The 21,343-nt window shown below is 46.1% G+C and overlaps 2 long non-coding RNA genes across 4 annotated transcripts; one reads left to right on the top strand and one right to left on the bottom strand.

Moving 5' to 3' along the window:
- The first annotated feature begins 102 nt into the window (after positions 1–102).
- LOC139060028 (uncharacterized) lies at positions 103–19,138 on the top strand. Its single transcript, XR_011514577.1, has 3 exons — positions 103–166; positions 3,045–3,077; positions 19,004–19,138. It is a non-coding gene; the product is annotated as an uncharacterized lncRNA (long non-coding RNA).
- LOC139060027 (uncharacterized) lies at positions 12,180–20,882 on the bottom strand. 3 transcript variants are annotated; one of them, XR_011514574.1, is made up of 4 exons: positions 20,805–20,882; positions 19,694–20,666; positions 19,267–19,562; positions 12,183–12,292 (listed from the first exon to the last, which is right to left on the bottom strand). It is a non-coding gene; the product is annotated as an uncharacterized lncRNA (long non-coding RNA). The 3 variants fall into 3 exon arrangements; XR_011514576.1 differs by lacking the exon at positions 19,267–19,562 and having other exon boundaries at positions 12,180–12,292; positions 20,805–20,875; XR_011514575.1 differs by lacking the exon at positions 12,183–12,292 and having other exon boundaries at positions 19,411–19,562; positions 19,694–20,038; positions 20,805–20,879.
- Positions 20,883–21,343: the final 461 nt, after the last annotated feature.

The raw sequence follows: 21,343 nt of genomic DNA, 5'->3' as shown, positions 1-21,343 counted from the left end.
TTTGGCTTGGCTCCCGTTGGATTTTTAAAAGGCGGCGGTAGTGCGCTTTGGACATTTCTTGAATTTCTTGTGAGCGTCTGTGCAATGGTGAAACCTTTTCGAGGTGTTTCTGCGTTGTATGTTCGATTTAAGTGGTCTTCGCTGCCGTGGTTAGTTTGTTTGGCTGGTTAGTACATGTGCAAACGGTCTTTTGTGATGTTCTGGAGTTGTGGAAGGTCGTCGCCCCTATTGCAAGTACTTGCGTTGTCGCGACATCATTCGAACACTATACGATCAGAGCAGAAACAAGTGCTGTAACCTACCCCGGTTATTGTGTAGGAGTCAGCTCTCGAAGTATTGGTCAATGCATGGTGGGAGCCCGTTTTATCTGCGGATGCGTGCTTGCACCAACTCTGACTCAAACTCTGATCATTCGGGACCTATGAAAGCAGTGCTGTGTTGTTTTTGTTCCCTGCTTAGTTCGCCTGTTTACATACTCGCCTGAATGTGTGCTATTGTTGTTTTTAAGTTTTCCCCCGTGGGTCTGTACCAGATACCTCGCATTCAGCTGCTTGTCACCTGTGGTCGTTTATAACTTTGCTGCAGAATTTTGTCCTTAAGTCGAATAAACTTTGGAAGGAAATCGTGAAGCTTTACTCCAGGAAAGCGCTTGTACGGCCATAGAATTTACAGTTGAAATGCAACACATATCCGCATTTAAATTTTAGAAGAATTTATAGTTTCCGTAAATTGAAATTGCAGATAAACAGAATTCAATAAATGAAGATTTCTATATGCACACCAAATAAGTTCTGCAAAGTAAAACGGTTTGTTACATTAAAGTTCAATATATGGAGGTCTAATTGTACAAAATTGATTGATATAGGGGTTGATTGGATACAGGGTGTGCATATTTACACGCCTGGTTCCGTAGTCAGTCGTTACGTGCCGCTCTACTTGGGCAATAAACCAAGCAACAATGTTAATGTTTTTGAACTGTTCATATATCGGGAGCACACCAAGAAGGTGATCTAAAACCTCCAGGCATATGGTGACTTTCTGTTCCAAAAGAAAAAAAAAGTAATAGTAATAATGTGTACAGTGGCATAGCAGAGTAAACAAACAAAAAAGCTGTCTTTTTAAGACAATGCTACATTTTTTTTTTTCAGCAGCGGTGCAAGGTGTTCTAGACCAGTTAGGATATTTGAAAATTCAGTGTGATGGGCCAGTCTGTTTCCCTTAGTGTTATAATGGCCTCATATTCTTGCGAAGTTAATCATATGACTCCTGTATCCTTACTACATTGAACTCCTGAAATGTTTTATTCCGGCCACTGCTCCTCATCCACCATGCTGCTTCTGCTGACGTTCAAAACATTGCAGTTGAGCTGGAAGCTAGAATCAAGCTAGAAGCTAAAGGGAAGCTAGAATTAGCACTAGTGAAATGTGAAGGTTGTTAGCAAAAGTGCCCACAGTGTGCGAGGTCACAGTTTACGCGAAGATAAAAATTTTGAGAAAAATTGTATAAATTTTGCTGTTGATGTTGTTTTATTAATGCTGCTCTTGCTTTAGTTATCCTTTCTTTTTAGTCACCATATGTGTTAAATGTCACAGCATTTGATATTATAGCATTGACATATATCAGTGGGGTGGGGGGTCCTCATCTGGATAGTTCGTTTCTAATGCATACACTTTGCATGGCTTGTTCGCGTTGCCAACACCTACTGTATTACTTTGCTATTAAAACCTTCACAATTGTTTTTCACACATAAATAAAACAAGCTGTCTAAAAATGTTCCTTTGTCTCATGCAATATAGCGCTCCTCTCAACTAAAGCTGCATGTTCTCGAGACACAAGTTGACAGCTACATGTTAGCTGCAAAACCTCTTAAATTTGCAACAATATTGAATATATTGAGACAAAAAAGCTATCTTGGTGAACATAATGCTGCAGATGCTGACCAGCACATGAGTAGTGCTTCTTTTATTACAAACATTTAATCACATTGCAGAGAGTGTGTACCACTTAAATCACAATCATTTTATTGAGATATTTTTGTGTCATTTGCATGTCGCAGAAGCAGGAAATAGTAAGCTGACTCTGCCTTAAAGCAAACATATGCATGAGAGAGCGCTTAAAGCATTACTTGTTCAAACCGAGGAATTGGTGTCTAGATTTCACGACGAAGAGAGTAAAATGTGAGGTCACTTACCCTGTATTCTGAAACCATCTATGACTGGAAGCTTCATTCCACTGAGATGAGCGCAGTGCCACCCCTTGACTGAAGACGACGCTGTGTTTCACAGTAATTGACATGAAGTTTAATTAAAGCTAAGCAACTGCCTGTGTCAAGGAGTGGGGCTGCTGTGCATTTGAATCCAGGTGGAGGGTTGAGTGGAGAATACAGAAGTTAGTCATCTTTACCAATCCTTGAGCCTCTTAAGAGATTTCCTACAACATTTAAGCTCAGCCTTTCTGTTTTCTTACAGCATGGTTATTACAGGTGGTACAAAACATTCCATTGTACAGTTTCTATAATTCTTTGGGAAAACATACATCACCTCACTAAACAGGAATAGGCTCAATAGGTTCACTGGTATCATCTATAGTGTTTCCATCCAAGACCTATTGCTATTACAAGGCATTGCAGACATTCAGTGACGTAGCCAGAAATTCATTTCAGGGAAGGATTCTCCACTGGCCACTACCACTCCCCATCACCTCTCTCTCTAGCACTATATAAATGTGTGGAGGGTTTTACATCACACCAAGACAAACTCCTAGCACTCCCCAGACAGGAATGCTTTAGCAATGAGGATGCACATTTTTACGTTGCCAAAACTTTGTTTAACTTCTGACAAAAGTTTTTCATTGCTAAGACTATGCCTAAAATTATGCTATCATCCTTGTGCTGTTTTTAAAAATGACTATATTAAAAATAACATTTTGTTTACAAATTGATGTACTTATATAATGTATATTATGACCTTGTTGGTACATTACTTAGGAAAGTGAACTGTGCTAAAAACATGACAGCGCTCTGTCTTGTGTCTTCTTGTTTGCAGCCCAGACTTGTTGCAGCCCAAGTAACAGTGAAGGTCAGCGTTATTTTCTTAACAGATTTGCTAGTGAGTGGTTCAGCCATGGCTGTGTATGGAAGAGAGCGGGCACTATTTTGCAAGTCGCCTATTACTTAATTGCAGGCATTATGGGCATGCTTCCCTGACACCTGCCTATTCTAAAGACTGCAAAGCAGCAAGCACAGCACATGCTATGACAGGGTAGGTGAATCTCAGCTAAGGCAACTGGCCACAGCTATCTGGTGTTGAGCGATCGAGCAGTGATGAGACAATCCCCCTATGTTCCATAATTTTTCACTTCATTCTTGATGCCCTTAATGCGTGTCACCACCCTAGCCCCCTTACTGTATCATCCTCCCCACTCCCTGGAGCTCTCTGAAACTCTTTTCAGCTAATCACTGTCCCACTTTTCAACATTCACGGGGTTGTTGAATGACACAGCATTCTATAACATTCCTATATTTATGTTTCTGTGTGGACATCGAAGCCATTCACCTAGCTCCCATAGTTTGTTGTGGCGGCTTCTTAGCTTCCCTGGTCCAGCACCCCGTCCTTGATATAGATTGCCGCGCGCAAATCAGCATTCTGTAGGCCTTTCTTTCTTGTCCCGTTTTCTCTCCATTTTTTTCATTCTTAGCAGTGTGTACAAACTAGCCTGAGAGCAAGCTCTTCTGAAGTTTATTAGCATAATGAAAGTCAGAGTCAATGGAAAGTAAAAGAAGAAAGAAGAAGGTGGGGGGAGTGTTTTTTATGAGTTTTCTAAACAAGCAAGTTGATATAAGTAAGTTGTATAATAGCAAGCACCAAGTATGAAAGAATAAAAAACACATTTGCACTTCTCGTCTGACGAAATTTACTGTGCTTTTACAGAAATGAAAATCATTGAAAAGGAAGTAAGTGTTTACGTTGAGATACGAGCACGTAATCTGTAAGCCTCGTAAGCTTATGTCAAGTAAAACAACATGAAATCCTGAGAGATTGAGCTTCTTAAGTACACGTGTTATAATAGGAACACGAACCTTCTTCAGTATGATAAAAGCACTGTAGATCAAGGTTCTCCACGTAGTGGAAACATTGTTAAATCTGTTAAGATGTGAATGTGGGCAAGTTGGTAACAAAGTTCTATCTTGCTAAAGCACATTACTGTCCTCATCGAACTAATGACTATAGTTTCTTGTACATGTGTCTTGATCACATTCAGCACAACATTATGCATTTTTAGCTTTCTTTAATACATTCTGTAGCCCCTCAATGGATTCAAGATGCTAGAAACCTATGTTGAACTACAAAGTGCTTGCCATTAAAAAAGACAAGTCAGTTCCTGTGTTAGAAATATTTATTAGTTAGAGAAAGGCTAAAATTTAGTATGAACATTAGCCATGTCTTGAAGTTTTCATCCTACTCATTTTACAGTTGAAGCTAGCTTGCTTCTCAGGTTACTTGTGCTTAGAATTAAAGCACAACAAACAGATGAATGGCTTGCCGGGGCGTTATTCACAGAAAGTGAAGTGGTCACTTTTCTCACTCTCACCATAGTGTTTGGGCTACTGCTGGTACTGTTGGCCGCATAGCAGCCAGTGCAGAGCCACTGAGTGTCGTGTGCCGATGTGCCAGTTTTTCTTAGCATGTGGACACTTCTCCCACGAGTTTCTTCGATGTTGTCTTGACGAGGGCCGAACAGTGAATGAGCCAGTTCATCTTGAAATTTTATAATTGGCGTAGAGTTTCCTTCAAGCATGCCACGAATGTTCCACGCATTTATGATGACACATCCAACAAGCAACTCAACAGCTACCTTTCTGTACCACTTGAGTCCTTTTCTAAGGCAGTTGTGGTATAACGTCATTTGGTCACTATAGTCGACGCCCTTTTTTGCTGCATAGTAATCGAGACCGGCCTGATGTTTCATGATTGGTGCACCGTCCCTTGTTTTCTTCCCACTGTCCACCAAAGTTGCTTCATATTTGGCGACAGATGTGAGTATCAGAACAGGCCTCTTGTCCATCCACTTCAGTGCCTTCACTCCATTTTTGGACTGAAGTTCGGTAACACTGCCATTTGCAACCTTTACTTCAGTGAGATCTTTTGGCAGCCCTTTCCTCACGAGCGAACTGTGCCACGAATGAAAGTGTCTTCCTTTAGAAGGCGAAAAGTGAGCGGCAAGCTCATGTAGAAGTTGTCTACGGACAGCGGGCACACAACTTCCTTGTAATTTTGCCGGAGTTTCAAGCATACATCTTCGGCATGTCCGATGCGAATTGTGCAGTCACACTTTCCGGCATATACATCAACCTTTAGCCTGTAACCGTCTTTGGTACATGCCTTGAACAGCCTGACTCTGTAAGAATGAAAGTCTGCCACACCATGGCACTATTGTTTCATCTATCACAACCTCCTTTCCTGGCTCAAGCACAGTGGCAAAAATTTTGGTTCAATTTCTCTACCAGAGGATGGAGCTTAAAGACATGATCCTGCAACTCTGCAACCAGTTAATTGTCTGCAAAATGCCGGAACCTCAAAAGTAGGGAGAAGGCGGTCACGGCTCATATTTTGATGAATGTGTTCAACACCATACAGGTTACTTTTTGCCCAGTAGTGACTCGGATAGGAAGATGGACGAGATTAATACAAATTGGTATTCCAACAAATGCTTTCGTTTGTTGGAGATTGGTTTCCATCCAATTTTTCAACTTTGATTTAGATTTGGGAGTAGGAAGACGGAGGAGACCAATACAAATTAGTATTCGAATAAATGCTTTAATTTCTTTGGCATTGGTTTCCGTCCAATTTTTCAAGCGTGATTTAGATTTAGGAGTAGTTGACTTCAACACTTGTGTGAACCTGTTTGTTTCATTGACCATCATTTGCCAAATGTCATCCGTAATAAACAGTGAACATAAAGATGGGGCATAACGGCTAGATGGCAACTGAATAATCGTGGGCGGCCTAGAGTACGTGTGGTGTCACACTAAGTGAAGTGGTTGTTGCCGGTGTCCATTTCTCTAGAGATGGGCTGAGAGAAATGAGAGCATTGTATCTTGAATCATTCACCTCAGAATCATCAGTCAGGTCTGACTCTCCATTCGACATGCTGGCTGAGGTCTGTGATGGTTCGTAAACACTATCTTTGTCACTGATTTCACTGTCCACTGCTGAACATCTGACACTGAAGCACTTGACTCATCTGCTGGTGATCGCGAAGTTGCTGGTGCATTCTTCTGGCCCAAAACTAAGTTTATTTGTTTCCTCTGCATTGTGCTTTTTTTTTTCATCCATAAGGGGCATGAGGATCTATTATTTTAGACACGCTGAAAAGTTTGGGAGTAGCAAGAAAAATGGAGGTACTTATTCCAATGGCACGTATTTCAAAGGCTGCTGCGAAAGTTTGCAAGAAACCCAACTGCGAAATGCGCCGCCACTCCACTCTCCGAAACAAACACGCCACCCCATGTCCAATGCAATAAAAATATGTATTAGTTGCAATTTCAAACCTCAGATGGCAACACAAGAGCGAGAATTCTTGCGTGTGGGTCACTGGTGAGTCACGCCACACACAGCATAAAAACGTTTTCGTTGAGTGCATCGTGGATTGCCAGTGGGTCATAGCATTTAACATCAGACAAGTAGTCTACTGGCTATCTATAATCTCACACAACAAAAATCACACCTCTGAGTTAAAGTGTCATAATGTTATTGCAGCAGCAAGCAGATGAATGCCCGTAACTTTGCTGCTGCATAAGAGCACAGGCTGTGCTATGATGGCACTCAGAGTGACACGTGACTTAGATTCAAGGCAGCATCAGTTATTTGTTGAATCTGTTGCTGCAGTGAACTAATTAAAGTTTAGAGAAATAATGAAAAATACAACCCGAATGTCTGGGTGCTTTTGTTTTACTTCGCACTGTAGCAAGAGAGATGAATTTCCGTTTCGTCTCCTTTTCCCGACGTTCGCACGCGCGCAGAGAACGAAACTATACGTCATTGTCTACTGTGTAACATTGCGATCATGAATGCTCTTTTATTCTCTCGCGTTTGCCTCAGTGCTGGGGCACTGACTTATACCGCTAATCACGTGTTCTCGTGTAGAGCGCGCATTATCGTCCGCTACAGGAAACGAGACAAGCGCAACACCTCGCGCGACACCGTCACCGGAAGTGTGCCGGTGACGGTGAAAAAAAGAAGACGGCAGGGTATACCCGCCGCGACCCCTCGGCTCCGGTATGGGAGAACGCAGTGAAGGAAATTTGCTTACACAGGCAAAACGGGGAATGTCGAGAAAGTGTTTATATAGGCGGCGACGCTCGCCTCCTGAACTCATGCGATCGCGGCACTTCAATCATTCTCTATCTGCTGTTAATGAACCAATTTGAAAAATGCTTGCGGTAGAACACTTCTTAGAGGGCACGTAAAAACTTTCAGTGTATAACCAAAATTTGTTATGTAGCCTGTGAGGGGCCCTTTAAAACAAACTCGGTAAAAATCGGCTGTACTGTGGGATGTTGTTACAGCTGCGTCGAGCTTCACAGCCCTCTACACAAGCATTGCTGTGAAGCCTGTGGCAGAAATAGAGTTTTATTCAATCAAAGGACTGCATAGAGCGCGCTCTCGTGTTGTGCTACGTGAATTAAATCATTCGTTTCCTGCCTGCACAAACGTTTGCATCTCGAGTGGATTTCAAGCACACCGTATAATAACGTGCAGTTCCGTCGTGCTTCGCAGCACTATACACAAGCACTGCCGTAAAGCTAGTGGCAAAAGTACGATGTCATGAAACCAGATCAATGCATATACCTCGCTATTTTGGTGCGCTGCGTGAATGGAAACATTGCTTTCCTGCCTGCACAAACGTTTGCATCTCGAGTTAATATCAAACAAATCATATAATATGTGCAGTTTCGTCGAGCGCTTCACCGCGCTGCACGCAAGTATTGCCGTAAAGCCTGTAGTATAAATAGGGTTTCATGAAGTCAAATTAATGCGCAAACCTCGCACTTGTGGTGTACAAGGTAAACAAAGAATTCGTTGCCATGTCTCCGCAGTAGTTGGTCACGTTGATTTGTGTGAGCATATTGGTTCATGTGCCCCATCTACCTCTGTGATGAGAAAATAAGCAAGAATATCAGCTGCTATGTGTCGATGCATATGCTTTTTATTACAAGGTGTAGGAGCAGTACATCTTACTGCATGAGTAAACCACTCATGGAAACAGTACGTTCCTTGAACATTGTAGCTATTTAATAGCCTAGGAAGCGCGCTATATTGGAAGTTGCAATTTTTTTTCTGTTCGCAAAATTCCATAACTCGATGCTTTTTCTAAAAGCAAAAAATTATAAATTTCGCAATGATACGTATGCTGCGTCAGTAAGTTAAGTAGGCAGCACATAATTAGGCTAAACCAGAGGAATATCCGCAGGTAGGGATTTATACAAATGTACAAAGTATTTAAAAAAAATGTTTTCTCAAATGTTTTCCTGCAGTGTGGAGTAAGGAGTTGCATGTGCGTCCAGCGCTGATTTCCAGCGCTTAATTTTTGTTGAACCTTGATGTAACAAAGACGTAACACTCAGCACTCTATTTTGTTACATCAATTTTTTTTTTCCATGGAACACTGCATTCTACTATACGTGCCGCTCATGCGCCCCAAAATTTTGGCCCCTCTAAGGAAGTCACTGTTCTCTAAGTTTCGCCCGAAACTTAGATATCGCTACTTCCAATTGACACTCGTGAAACCAGCAGCGACGTCGGCTTGCCGCCTTTACACCGGCCGCAAATTACTTTTAAAAAATGTGGCACGCGCGGGCCGTGTATATGCACTCTGCTGCGCGCGGACAGCCATATGCACGGGCACGGCCGGGCAAGAGACGTCGCGCGCTCTCTGACCCTAGCGCGCACTTGATCACGGGACGTGGACAGCGCGCATAAAGCTGCCATGCTTCTCGGCTCACAATCGCACCCTTTCATTCGCAATTAACCCAAGCATGTGGGATGCAACGGAGCACTATAATTTTTGTCACACTTGGACTTTAAACCAAACATAAGGGCGATGGCGAAAATTCGCTTAGGGTGTCCAAAAATTGCTATCGCAATAATACACTATGGAGAAAGGTATTATGTAAATTATCTGTGGATGGGTCGAAACCCCCTAATTTCCCAAACACGCACCCATCCACTGGCACGCTGCACACATGGATCCCGCGCGGCACGCTGCATCATTAAGGCGTATCGTTCTTCGCTATGATCATTTATGCAGTAGTCACTTGGCGAGAAGCTTAATTTCCAACCTATGCGCAAGTGTCGTAGCTGAATTTCGAAAGTACACGGACCATATATATGTTGGCAAAATAATCGGAACTCACTATTTAGACTCGCTAAAATTATAATTAGCTGCTCACTTGAACTCATAAGAATATACTACTCAGCCGAGCTCACTCGGGCTCAAACTCGCCAAAATACTGCTCAGCTGGGCTCACTCAGACTCATGGGATGATCTCAGGGAGTTGACTCATCAGTGAGTTTGCCAGCGTATGATGTGTGCTGAACCACAAACCTGGCTTTCTTGAATAAAAACAGTTGGTCGCTGCAGCATATGGATTCACATAAGTGTAATTCAGAGAGCGCGGCATTGTAAAGGCTGCCACAGTTACCATGCCATGCTGCAGCTCATTTCAATCATGTCAAATGCAATACCCCTGCCAGCTTTTAGTCAGTCGATCAAATGTGATTGCTATTTATCTCATCACAACACCTCATTTTCCTGCCTAAGGCTTTGGGTGAATTTTCCTTGGCATCCATTTTGTTACTCTAACAGGTTACCAGTTATCTGTTGCCTATACGAAATTTGAAGTTGTGCACATGTCATGTGGACTCCATGCCAAACTCGTAGTACTGCATGCGTTTTTGCAGTTAGGTCTAGAGTTACAGAATCGCATGTGGGAGTTACTTTAGTTAGCAGCTGTAGCTTTGGAACAAACACGTGCATGAGAGTGTGCTTAAGTGTTACCTGTCAAGACTGGGAGCACCAAGGCAACTTGTGCAGTAAAGGCATGGGCAGTACGAGCCCACAGATTTTACTAAGTGTGGCTGAGGTGATGCGTCTAGATTTCACTATGAAGAGAGCCAAATAAAAGGTTGCCTATCCATCATACCTATTCTGGAGCCTTTTCTTGAGCTTTTCTAAAACATTAAGCTCAGCGTGTACACTTTATCACAGCATAATTATTACATGTGATATAAAACATTGTATTGTGCAGTTTCTCCAACTCTTCGTGAAGGCATCTATCCATACATTAAACAGGAATAGGCTCAATGTTGACATATCTCCACAGTAGGATCTCCAGGACCTCGTACTGTCACAATGCATCACAGACATTATTTAAGTGAACTCCAGAAGTGAAGCTCTTCGTTAACATTGGCTAAAATTGTATTTTTATATAGCAAAGTGATCATGCATAAATCTGTATGTCATGACAGAACACTTTGTTTCTCACGGACTTTAGTTTCCAATTGTTTTCAAGATCAGGAAAATTGTGCAGTGTGCTAGTTGGTTCAACATACTTAACACTGTTGTGCGGAGTGACGAAGGGACAGGACTTGAGCGAGAAAACAATAGACACCTGAGCACAAACTATCAACTGGTGATTATCACAAGGCAATGATTCTGCTGAAAAGTAGGAACCAAAGGAAAAGACAAGTCGTGGAAGCATACAACCTCAAGGTGGACCCACAGGGCTCATGTGTCAGCCTGCCGTCTATTTCACTCAGCAATAAAGAGATTAGCATAATCACTGACAATAGAGGGTGTAGGTAGACCGGGAAGAGGGCTCCTGTGCATGCGTGTAGGCTTTATGTACGCTTCACTTGCAGAAAAATAAACCAGTTCATAGTTTGCGCTCACGTGTCATGTGTTGTTTTCTCGCTCAAATCCTGACCCTTCATCGCTCTGCGCAACAGTGTTAAGTTTTCAGGTTGTTCACAATGTGATGTAGGAAGGGTAAAATTGATGGGAAATCCCAATATTCTCGGGCATATTGCGAAAAATATGGCCCAAGTCAAGTGTCATTTTAGGCTTCACTGTCCCCTTATATAGGGCAAATAGTAATAGTTTGAATCCTATGGACACTGGTTGCTTTTTCTGACTTAACCTAGGCAGTGCTCAGCTCTCAGTAGAAAGGAACAGGTAAACAGGAGGACTTGCCACATAAGCAGAAGGTAGCACTCCAGACTTAAGCTTAATATACTGCGTGCTTCCACAGCCCTAGGGGGCTAGTCTGTAAGTGTTGACTAAGTGGACTGTCCATTCCAATACACGCTGAATGAATAGAGCACGAGAGCCCATGGTGATGATTGCCACTTGCTCTACCAGCTTATAGCTCTACCTAATCAGTGTGTGCTGAAACAGTCCACTTAGTGGATCCTTACAGAATCCTTCCCTAGACTGATGTTTATGTTGGTAGGTTGCAAGTATTGCACTTTCTTTCCTTTGATGTGGGCAGTTCCCACATATGGATGCAATTTAACATATTGTATTCATATTGCCTTTGGTCTATACTTATCTAATTCATGCTTATAACCAGGCCTACAAGCTCTTGTCCTGCATATTTATATAGCCTTCTCATTGGAGAATGGAGTCATTTTTCATTATACCCTCAAGCACTTGAAGTAGACACTGCAATAACCCCAAGGGAGGGGGGACAGTAATGCAAAAACCTTACTGGGCTTGTGGTGCTGCTGAAGGATGCACACATACCATTTATGCTAAAATTCCCAGCAGACATTCCAAAGTTTGTACGAGTTCGACTTTAGCTGGCTAAACTGAATGATTCATATTGAAGGCAATTCTTGTGACATTTGGTCAAACTGAATGAAACTGGACAGCACAATTAGCTGTGTTCATCTACCATTTATACGACTGCTGCCCCAAGCATTTTTCCTGTTACTTTGCCTTTCGTTTCTGTACTATCAAGTGCAAGTACACATGTACTTTATCACTGTACAAGTAGAATGGCTTCAAGGCTTTTCCTGGGCATTCAACAGTCACTATTTATTCCTATAAACCTTCCTGCATGTGAAGGCAAAAGAAACTTATTAATTCATGCTGGAAGTATAAAAAGACAGGTATTTGCACAGAAAATGTTTATTTTGAGCACCGAGGTTCTTGCTGATGTAGATATGGTGCTGGCTCCCTCCTTGCCCGAAGCATGTGCTTGCTGTACACAGCACCAGATGATGGCTTCCTAGGTCAAAAGGTCAAAGTGAAATAAGAGGCATTTTGTTTTAGCCCCGGAAAGAAAAAGCAGGATTGAGACATTAACATGTATAAAAAATACTTGCCTAAAGAAAAATTAATACACAAGCAAATTCACTAAAGAGGTTCACTTTCAAGAGCGAAAGTATGGTTACGATGAAAATTACAAGGAAGCTTCACTGCTCATTGAGGTTTCGGTTCAGTAGTTGTTGAGCCACGAGGGTTAGCATGCTACATCTTGCATATTATGTTTTGTAGAACAATATTGCACTTTGAACAATGTAGTGCCTATTTAAATGAACTGACAAGGAACGCTGAAACTCCAGGCTAGTTTGGTCTGCACAAGATATGATACAGACACTGTACTGCATTCATTTAGTGTTTTTGTCACTGATCTCGTGCACAAAGGTCATTCACACCTATCCTACATGAAATGCAGTTACTTCTTTGAAGCTTCATCTAGTACTTAATTTTGCTGCATGCTTATGTCTAAGGGAGTTCGTTTGGTTCCTGTTAATGTAGTACATCTAAGCAACTGTTATCAAATGCCCATAGTGTTCCCTTGCATGTACAAAACATTTTTGGCCCTTTCAATGCACAATACTCATTACATTTGACACTTGGGACTCATGCAAGGCGCCATTTAGTATTATATGCTTGTCCACATCTGATAATACTTTCATAGCTGGGTCATTCCCATGCCAAATGCCTTGGTTATTACTGTGACCATCTCACACTTTTCCTTTAGAATCTTCTTGTCCACTTTTAAGGAAGCACCCCACGACACAATGTCTCCATCCTAGTGGTGCTATGGAGTTAACTTATGTGCTAGTTGTAGCAGATGACGTCAACTGAAGGCCACTGAAGATAAAACTCTCTGCGACAATTCCTTTTACACAAAAAATGCAAACAATACAGAATAGTCAAAATGTAGTTATCTGGCAAGACTGGCTGCATCCATCATCTTTGTTTGGTGCAATTCTGAGGTGGCTCCATGTTACAAGACGCTTGGCGATTATTGCCATATGACTGTTCGGGACTCTATAAAACACAAGAATTGCCTTACTACGGCCTTTCTCTTTGTGCAGCGGCCAACGTTATTATTCGTCCAATCGCACCGTGTCCTGTTCGTGCGTCCATAGACTAAATTCTTCACCACATTGTTTTTGCAGTATTTCGTGAGTGACCCATGAACTCATCTTGGGGTGGGACTTCTTATCTTTGGCGTTTGCTTCTATCTCTTGTCGTTAGCGCCTCACACAACTGGATGATGCCACTGGCAATTCTCTTCCTAACCACGAAGAATGCATTCGTCTCGTCACCTCTTCCGATTACGTTCTTTGGCCACCTAGAGAAAAGATTATAGGTGTCAACTCCTGTAACATTGTGGATGGCGGTGTATTCATTCTACCCTATGACCATACCCTATCTCGAGCAATTCGGATTACCCCTGGCCTTATTCGCTTCTCTGAGGGGTCTGCATTGCTTACTGCAATAAACCAAATTGAACCCCAACTGTTGCCTCGTGGATCAACTGTCACTTGAGCTGTTGACACTCATGTCGTTGCAATTGTCACGCAGACAGCTCAGTGTGTTCTTGCGTCTGTTACCGTGCGCTGAACAAAATCGTGCGCAAAGATGTTCACCCCGTGTCACGGATGGATGATGCACTACATTCACTCCACGGTGCTGAGTATTTTTCTAGCCTTGACTTTAGACCAGGCTACAGGCAAATACCGATGTCCAAATCCGACAAAGCAAAAACGACATTTGCTACCCCTGATGGGCTCTACGAGTTCAGTGCGATGCCTTTTGGACTCTGCAATGTGCCTGCCACATTCGAACGCATGATTGATAAGTCTCGTGTGGCTTGAAATGGAAAACCTGTCTGTGCTATCTCGACGACATTGTGTTTTCAACCATGTTCTCACAACATTTGCAACATCTTGATGAAGTCCTTGCCTGTCTTGCAAATGCTGGTTTGCAGCTCAACACACGCACACGCACACACACACACACACACACACACACACACACACACACACACACACACACACACACACACAAATGCAGTTTGGCCAGCAAGGCCATCAAAGTTCTGGGGCACATAGTCTGCAAAGAAGGTATTCGTCCGGACCCCGAGAAGCTTACTGCCATCCTCGAATTTTGTGTCCACTGCGTCAAAAAGACATGCACAGTTTTCTTGGACTTGCTTCTTCCGGCACTTCATATGCAACTTCGCTACACTTACGTCCCCGCTCCATCAACTCCTCCCCAGTAATGCACCCTTTGTTTCGTCCGACAAATGTGAACATGCTTTCCTGCTTTTGCAACATGCCCCGACGTCAGACCCAGTACTGCGCCACTTTGATCCAACCGCGCCCACCATCTTTCACACCGACGCTAGCAGTCAGTCTCGGTGCCATTCTACTACAATGCGACAACACATTCCGCGAACGAGTAATTGCTTAGGCTAGTCGTGCACTAACCAGTGCAGAAAATTACTACACCATAACCAAGCAGGAGTGCTTTGCTGTTGGGCCGTGCAAAAATTTCACCCATGTCTTCATGGCCGCCATTTCACAGTTGTTACCGACCATATCACAATGTGCTGGCTTTCATCGCTAAAGAATTTATCAGGTCACCTGGGTTGCCGTGTGCTTCAACTACAGGAGTACGATTTCAATGTCACCTACAGGGCTGCAAAGAAGCATCAAGACACTAATGCACTCTCTTGCTACCCTCTGCCGAATCATGACGATTCACCATAACCTCTCCGTGATTGTGTATGTCCCGAGTCCTCTTCATCGGCTTTACCCATTGTAGACCTCGAATGGCTAAGACACAACAGCCCATCTGTCCTTGTGACCCATACTGCTGAACTATTCTCAAACGCATGGAAGATTCTTCGTCACCTCCAAACGCCTGACTTCGTCGACAACTTAATCAATTCAAGCTGCACAATGGGGTTTTACATCGCAACATTTATCACATCGATGGCAACAAATGGGTCCCGGTCATACCATGTTCTCTGCAATGCGAGGTGCTTGAAGCCTTTCACGATCATGAGACGACTGGTCCTCTAGGCTACCACAAGACTTACAACAGAATATGAAGTTGCTGCTCCTGGCCTGGCCCATCTTCAGCCGTTGCGAAGTATGTTGCACCCTGCGTTCATTGTCAAAGCAAACCCAACAGCTCCTTCTGGCTCTTTACAACCTCTGCCTTGTCCCGCTTCGCCTTTTGAAGTAGTTGGAATAGACTTGTACGGTCCTCTTCCCATGACCTCACATGGAAATCGTTGGATTGCAACGGCCATAGACCATCCAACACGCTATGCGGAGACAGCATCTCTACCATCCTGGACTGCTGCTGAAGTCGCCGATTTCTTTCTACACAACATTATCTTACACCGCAGCGCTCCGCGCGTTCTCCTCAGTGACCGCAGCAGTCTTCCTCTCTTCTATCCTTACCGACGTTCTGTGTGCCTCTAACACAATTCGCAAGACGACTTCCAGTTACCATCCGCAGACCAACAGCTTGATGATTGCGATGTACAGTCATGTGCAATATGAATTGCAACACCGGTGCCCGTGGTCGAAGGGGTTCCAAGGCTGTACGGCTGTGCAGACACATGGTAAGTTCCAGACCGAAACACAGCTTCAATTAGTGGTGTCTATTAAACTGCTATTTCGAATGTCAGAGCTGCTGCGCAGCCGTGGAGCCCCTTCAACAACGAACAAGAGTGTTGCAAGTCATATTGCATGCGACTGTACATCTACCCTGGCCACACGAACGGGGATGCAATCCTGTCGTTCATGACATTCGCCTATAACATGGCTACGCAACGTACCACTGGATTTTAAAATTTTTTCTTCATCTATGGCTGTTCACCAAGTTTCATTCTTGATGTATCATTCCTTTCGACTCCTGTACCCACATCAGTTCCTTTCTTGGAACAGTTTGTGCCTCGCCTCGCAGAGTGCAGACGCCTCGCCCCGCTTAACACCGACGTCTCCCAGGACGCTCGCAAGTTTCGTTACGACTCGACCCACTGTGCTGTAACTTTTTCTCCTGGTGACAAAGTTCTTTGGACTCCTGTGTGCGTTCCTGGCTTATGCAAAAAATTTTGCAACACTTCTTGCTTATGCAACACTTCTTGAATGCCCACACCACCGTATCGTCGGGCAGCGAGCACAACCTGCGACACCCATGTGGCCACAGTGACGAGAGGCGGCCTGCGCAGCTGGCCGGTTGGGGTCATCAGGTTGTCGCCGGCCATCCACTGATTATATTGTTCACGGACACGGTCTTTAACAGGCTTGTTGAGCACGACGTCCAGTGGCTGAAGTGTTGACGTCATGCCTCCCAGAATGACGGCGAGTTCCGTCCTCCCGTCGCGGAGTGCCAGCTTCAATCCTGCGGTCAAGTGCCCGCGAAAGGCATCCAAGACGAGCATGCTCGGACACCGCAAGAGTGCCCCTGGTTGCCGATTCCAGACGGTCTTAATCCAATTGAGCATGAGGGCCTCGTCCATATAGCCCTTTTCATTCACGCGTACGACATCCCGTGGGAAAGCCTCTTTCGGCAGCGTCTTCCTCTTGAATATTATGTATGGGGGCAGCTTTCTGCCATCTGCAGTACACGCGAGCATCACCGTGAATGCTCGTTCCCCGTAGAAAGAAGCTCGACTTCTTTTGTGCCGCATTCGCACACTGTGGTGAGCGACGGCATGTCGAACCACACCGGCATTTCATCAGCGTTGCCGATCTGTACCAACATGTAGCCATGCTGCTGCCGGAGACGGATAACATAGCGCTGGAATTCGACCAACTTGTCCTCGTATGCCTCTGGCTGCTTCTGCCAGATTGATTTGCGGTGTCGAAGTGCGAATCCCTTGCGTTGCATGAAGCGACGAACCCAATAAATGGAGCCCTTGAATTGTTCCTTGGGCAGTCCGGATTCTCGGGCGATCTCAATAGCTTTGATGCAGATGAGTTCTGCTGTGACTGGCAAAGATCTGGCACGATGCTCGCGGACAAAATCCGCCACCCTGTCTTTGAGCTCCGGGTGCACTGCGCCATAGAATAAAGAACTTCGTCAGAATAAAGAACCGCGCAGCGCCCGCGAGTTGGGCCGCGTCGGTCACCAAGGGGGCGATAACAATGTGGATGCCGAAAGGTCTGCGCTCCTACATGCTGCCAGATGACTATTCATGCTGTGCCAAGGGCCGGTATGTAAGTCAAGGGGTGAACTTTTAGTAATATTTTTGGGAAAAAACCTCAACCTATATTCCGCACTATACGGTACTCGCACTGCTGGAGACATCTGCCGTGGCCGAGAGCCTACGGCTTCCCGACTACTCGGGTGCCACCACCTGTGCCACACGCAGATGCACTGCGGCACCCTGCCTAGATGGAGTCCATAAGCCAGGAAAGCCACGCACGGCAATCTATGTCCGCAGCACCCTGGCGCGTGCTGTTCTACCTGTTGCTGACATCGCCGGTGGCCCCTTGGAGTCATGCGCCGTTGTGGTACGCCTTGGCAGCCAGGACACGGCTGTGGCGAGCATCTGCATCCGTCCAGGAAAGCCGTGGGATCCCTCCAGCCTCATCCAGCTGGCTGTTCGCCTTGGTGGGCATGCAGTCCTGTGCAGTGACTTCAACGTACACCACACGGATTGGGGAAGCCGCAGCTGCACCCGCTGAGGCAAAGGCCTCACAGATGCCATCAGCTGAGCTGGCCTGCTGACCTTGGAACACCAGGGAGCCCACCTACGTCTACCGCAGAGCTCGCACGGCCATTGACCTCTCCCTCAACACTGAGCAGTGCTCCTACCCCTGGGCCACAACTTCGGACAAATGGGGGTCTGACAACTTCCCTATTGTGATCAGCCCCAGGTCTGGGAGAAGGCCTAGGTCAAGAACTTACGTCACAGACTGGTCCCTGTTCCGGAAGCACTGCAGCAAGTTGGACGATGGCCGTGACTTCCTGAGCGCCATCGTGGATTGTGCTCAGGCTGCCACCGTTCAGTGCTCTACCCAACCAGATACCCCCGCTCCGGACCTCCACCTGCTCAACATTCGTGCCTCCAGGCGCCATATGGAGCGTGGAGCAATCCGGACGGGCAAGGCAGAGCATTGGACCGAGTAAAGACGTGCAGATGCCCGCTGCAGACGCCAAGCCCGGCGCAGGAGCCTCTGCTCTGCCATCGAGGGCAGGTCCAGGGGACCCCTGGCTTGGAGACTGCTCAAATCCCTCACCAGCAGGAGAGGAAGCCTACAACCTGTCCTCGCCGTGGCCATCACGCTGAGCATCAGCGAAGAGGCCCTTGCGGAGCTCCTCGCCAACCAGTTTGCGCTGGCTGTACCACGCACTGCAGCCATCCTGAAGGTAGGGCAGCCTTCTGTCAGCCTGCCTAGCTGCCTGCACAACCACCACACAGGGTCTTCGCTTCTGTAAATGGCCTGTCATCCAGTCTTGGGAGCCTGGCCTCAGTTCATTGGCCCAGAAAGCAGTCCGAGCGCTTTTTCGCTGCCTGAGGGCAACAGACTTGAGTGCCCGACTATAGACATCCTACAATTAAGTTCTCTCTCCCTCTTTCACTCCCCATTCCCCTCCCCACGTGTAGGGTAGCAAACTGGACTCAGCCTGGTTAACCTCCCTGCCTTTCCGTCTTCCCTTCTCTCTCACCACCCAGGGTGGCCATCGAGCCAGGTTATGGCTATCTACCAGGACCCGCTGACGCTGCACGAGCTCCAAGCATCGCAGTGCACCAGGAGCCCAGTGCACCAGGAACCCAAATGCTTCGCAACCTGGCCGCCAGCGAGCAGCTGCACCTGCTTGACTGCTTAAACATCTGGCAGTCAGGGCAGGTGCCGGAGTCATGGCGCACAGCCTACGTGGCCCCCATCCTGAAGGCCGGCTGAAAAACGTGAGCTCCTATCGGCCAGTCTCACTCACCTCTGCTGCTTGCAAGCTGATGGAGGCCATTGCTTTCTGGCCGATGAACAGATAGGCTTCCAGCGGAGCTGATGCAGTGCGGACTCCATCGTGGACATGGTCTCCACGCTGGAAGAGGCCAAGGCCTGCGGTGACGCCGTGCTCCTGGTGCTTATCGGCATGAAGGGGGCCTTTGACGGCCTGCCCTATCCAGTCGTTCAGCAGGCACTGGACCTATTTGGTAGAGGGCGTCCCACAAGGATCAGTGGTGAGCCCTTTCCTGTTCAACCTGGCCCGACTGCCTGCTGTCCTGCAGACTGACCCCCACAACCACGTGAATACCTCCATCAACGCGGACCACATCGCCCTATGTGTGCGAAATCCACCACACAGCCACAGCAGTGCGCGCTCGGCTCTGCAAAGAGCCCTCGACACCGCCGCTGCTTACCTGAGCTGCATTGGCCTTGCCATCTCGGCAAGGAAGACGGAGGCCATGCTGCTCCACCCAAGAGCAACCGCCCGCTGCACAGCTGCAACTGGAAGGCGACCTTGAAGCCCGGCAGTGACGTACCCGGGGCTACACGTTCATCACCGGCTGACCTGGCTGCCTGCTGTCAAGACCCTGCATGTCCAGGTCCTCCGGGTCCACAAGGCAGGCTCCCAGCTTGTTGCCCGAGGACAGAGCTGCACCACTAGGTGGGCTCTGCGGCTGTACCATGCAGTAGCCATCTCACGCCTGCGGTACGTCCTCCCACTCGTGGCACTATCACGTGCCCGTCTCAAGGAGCTGGAGCTGCAGCATAGGGCCGAGATTAGGTTCTGCCTGGGCGCTCCCTGCAGCTCTGAAATCGCTGCAACCTTGGCCGAGGCAGGAGCATGGTCCCCATCACTCCTGTCACAGCCCACATTCTACAATCAGCCACAGCTGTGCACATCGCTGAATGACACTGCGTTCAGGAATATCGGTCACATACCGACCGCACACACAACCCCCATCACATCTGCACTGAGCATTACGCTGCGGAGAAAGCTTATCAGTGAATGGCTACTGACAGCGCAGCGAAATTTTGGTTCTAAAGCAATTTTTCCCGACCGTGCAATGAGGCCGCAATTTGGTGACTTTATTCACTACCGCCCTTAGCCGGCAGATCTGAACCATGCATCAGGAATGTGCATTTCCATTGGGGAACAATAGAAACTCTTATTTAGGCTAAACAAGCGCGCGTACGTACGTACTTACATGCCGCACTCGGGACATCTGCCATTCAAATATTCTGCCATGTAGCAGCACCGTAACCAAGTAATGTTACTGTTACGTGCTTCTGACAAAGACTCTAAATAACTCTGAAGGAGCGCAGTTCCGTGTAATATACGTTCTCTGCATTAGGACACTGTAGCACTGCTGGCCGGTGTGGCGGTCCCTGCAATGCATCACAAAAGCTCGTGAGGAACCTGGCTATAAAGTATCGTCACAGAACACCTATATATGGCATCATGCAGTCGAAAGATTAGCTACGCGTAGTAGATGCACGTCAAACGCAAAAACGAAGTATACTTACGAGAAGCAAAAGCCCGAAAAATAAGCGATCCACCGCTTCGTGCACTCCGAGCCTGCCATATGCCATATTATGCCGCCAAAAAGGCCGGATGTGACATCACGGACGTGAAAAAACAAAGACTAGATGTGGCGTCCCGGACGTGACGTTTGGGTGAACCTAACGCTTGCGCTGCGTTCACCGGGTGAACGCAGACACTTTCGTTTCAAGCACAGTGTAAGCTTTCAAACGTTTCGGAAGCCAAAACCAAAACCTGAAATACGCAGCTTAGAGCCGATGGATTCGCGCAATAACAAATTTTCCGCTGCTCTTGTGCGCTTACGTACAAAAAACGTTACACGTTACTAAACTAAAATCAATTTTGTGTCATATTTAAGCCCACAGTAATTAATTTGTAAACGTCCACAAACAATAGCACAAAGCACAGTCGCACAACTACATGGGCTTCAAGATCGGATACGAATGTTTGTGCAATCTCGAAGGTGATAAAGTTGGTTCTTTATTCTATGATAATATTGTTACAGTGAGTTAAAGAGAGTGGT

The sequence above is a fragment of the Dermacentor albipictus genome, chromosome 5 (assembly GCF_038994185.2).
Source record: "Dermacentor albipictus isolate Rhodes 1998 colony chromosome 5, USDA_Dalb.pri_finalv2, whole genome shotgun sequence".
Classification (NCBI taxonomy): Eukaryota; Metazoa; Arthropoda; class Arachnida; order Ixodida; family Ixodidae; genus Dermacentor; species Dermacentor albipictus.
Note: the sequence above shows the minus strand (reverse complement) of the source record. Positions and strands in the feature narration are given on the sequence as shown.